The sequence below is a fragment of the Etheostoma cragini genome, chromosome 5 (genome assembly GCF_013103735.1).
Source record: "Etheostoma cragini isolate CJK2018 chromosome 5, CSU_Ecrag_1.0, whole genome shotgun sequence".
Taxonomy (NCBI): domain Eukaryota; kingdom Metazoa; phylum Chordata; class Actinopteri; order Perciformes; family Percidae; genus Etheostoma; species Etheostoma cragini.
The window spans coordinates 30,877,091-30,879,890 of NC_048411.1; positions in this window are offsets into that span (position 1 = coordinate 30,877,091).

Below are 2,800 nucleotides of genomic sequence, written 5' to 3' on the forward strand. Positions count from 1 at the left end.
TTCACATCACCTGTTGGTCTCGCCCCAGCTCGCTTGGAGCCTCCACTCGGGTAATACTGCATAAAGTACTTATTAGCAGGTACCAGGGGCTTTTTTTCGTAATGGAAAACCAAAAGAGGCGAGTCGAGTAGATACCAAGCAGTGGAAAAACCCCATTTGTTGGGTCCTAGCAGACAGGAGCCCTGTCCCACAGGGTGGCCGCGGGTCCTTAAAAAGTCTTAAAAAGTCTTAAATTTGACTTGTTAATACCTGTAGCCACCCTGGTCCCAGACGACCTGCTTCATAGGGAGCCAAAGAATCGATCATGTGTTTGAGTCGAAGACCAGTGAGTGCCTTCAGGTCTTAGAGAGACTCGGGATGGTATTACTTACCCTCAACCTGCTTCCCCTTGGTTTCACACCCAGCATGCCCTGCAGCGCCGGACCTCACTGTCAACTCTCAACAAAGAGGAAAACCTCCAGATAAACTGGGGCCGACACACTCTTACACTCAGCTTGAGTTGTATTTGGTGAGACAAGATGTCGGGGTCTCGCGGTGTCAGGGTGGTTTATGGTTGCAGGGCGAGATCAAATGTCTCGGTGTGCTGAAGTAGATCAGGAGAGACTGTGAGCAGGCAGATCTCAGCAGGCCTCCATCGCTCTCGCAGCGGGACCTCTGGACACTGCATTATACACACATATGCACAATGTCTCTCACACACACACACACACACACACACACACACACACACACACAGAGTTCAATGTACCGTTTCACACACACAAACCCTGCACTCTGTAACCTTTTAACAACTAAGTTTTTGCATCCATCAATCAATTAATCAATCAAAGTAACTGAATAAATAGAAGGAAATCTCTTTAAATGGATAAACTAAGAAGACGTAGTGACGTCTGAATTCAAACCAGTGAAATCTAAACTAGATGAATCCTCAGGATTTTGTCAAATTTCCGTTGCGCTTCAATTTTCAACACATTTACATTGATGCGTCCCTATTGGAAATAATTTAAAAAAAACTCCAACGTGGTACAAACCAACATTCACCACGAAGCAAAACTGGATGCAAAATGCATAAACAGACAGATACATAAAAAGATAACTAAATAAATAAAGCTCTAATAAAAGACAGATTTAAGAACCTAGGTCTTTAGTTTCCTTTTAATAAGCCTCACAGTCTCAGCTGCCCTCTGCTACGTGCGTACCTGCGTCTACTTTGTAGAAATCGCCCGACTGAAAGGTGAAACTGATCCCCTGTAATCCATCACCAACCGGTTTTTCCTCCATAACTGGACCGGGATGGTGTCTGGCAAACAGCGCCACAAAGGAGGGTGAAGAATACACTTTATTACCTCATGCCTCAGGACTGTTGCTGGCCAGACCGGTGCTCTGCTGCACATTAACCCCCAAACCCCATCCATCGGTATCGGCATTTAAAATGGCCAATTTAAAAAATAAAATGTTTAAGAAGGTTTTTTTTTTTTTTTTTTGCCCAAGTTTTTTGTCACTTTTGCCGTTTGTTTCTATGCATTTTTTTTTGTTGATGTTGAAATTTTTTCTCTTTTTTGTGACTAGTTCTTTAAAACTTTTTCCAACGATTTTTACAATTTTTTTCAATGTTTTTTTAATCAATTCTTTTTCTTCAAATTCTATAAAACTTAATAAAACACCCAAATTCAAAGAAAGTAATAATATTATTATTAAATACAATAAAATACACTAAACTGTGTTTGAGTCGTGAGTGATAGGGAGGCCTAAAAAGACAACTACCACGAGTCAGATACTAGTGAAATTCATCATTAAAAAGTAAAAAAACATTACAAAAGCACCGGAGAAATAACTTTTTTTATAGAGCAATAAACGAATAAAGTAATTGGAAGTTGAATATTCAGAGCCGTATTACACAGTTGATGTTCTCTAATGATGATGAACAACTAAAGCTCATTTCTCTAAAGCAGAACTATTAATGGTTAACGTCCGCGTTATCTCTTCAGACACAAAACTCTTGTAATCTCGCTGGATCGAACTCCATCTTTTAAAGAATATCCTAATCAATAACTCTGCTCCCGGGTCACGGTGATCCTCAGTTGAGGGTCCCGCTGTAGTGAAATTCGGCAAGTGGTCTGGGGTGGTCGGGGGGGTCGGGGGGGGGGTTAGCGGAGCTGGACGGAGCGAGAGGGACGGAGTTAACTGTAATCTATCTCACGACAAAGAGCTATTCATAAGAGGGTTAAACTGATTAGGGCGACAGGAGGATTGAAGAGAGAAATTTGGGGGAGTGGGAGGGGGGCGAGCTGTGAGAGGCAGGGGGGGGGCCGGTCCCAGACTTATGATTGTATTCAAATCAAAACACGTCCCACAATGCACCTCTTTGCCCGGCTCTCTTATGCACATACGGATGGACAAAGAAAAGCCGTGCGGATGCTTCTCCAAACACAATCATCTCACATGTCGTCCCCCCGTGTGTCACTGGGCCGGGACGCAGCAGCAGGAACCCCCAAATACAAGAATCACATGTTGGTTTAATTCCTTTGGGACAATCGAAGCCTTGTCCTCAAGCCTCAGTCCCCGCAAAGCTACTTCAAGAACAGGCTTCAGAAACAGAAACGGAGTCAAAAGCCAGAAAGTGAAGAACTCTGCTGTTTTCTACTGAAACCGGAAGAGAAATAAGAAACAAAAGTGCCCGTGATATGAAAACAAATGTATTTTTCTAGGATTAGGGGGGTTATTTCAGTGTCTCTGGTGCTTCCACACACACATACACACACACATACACACACACACACACACACACACACACACACAC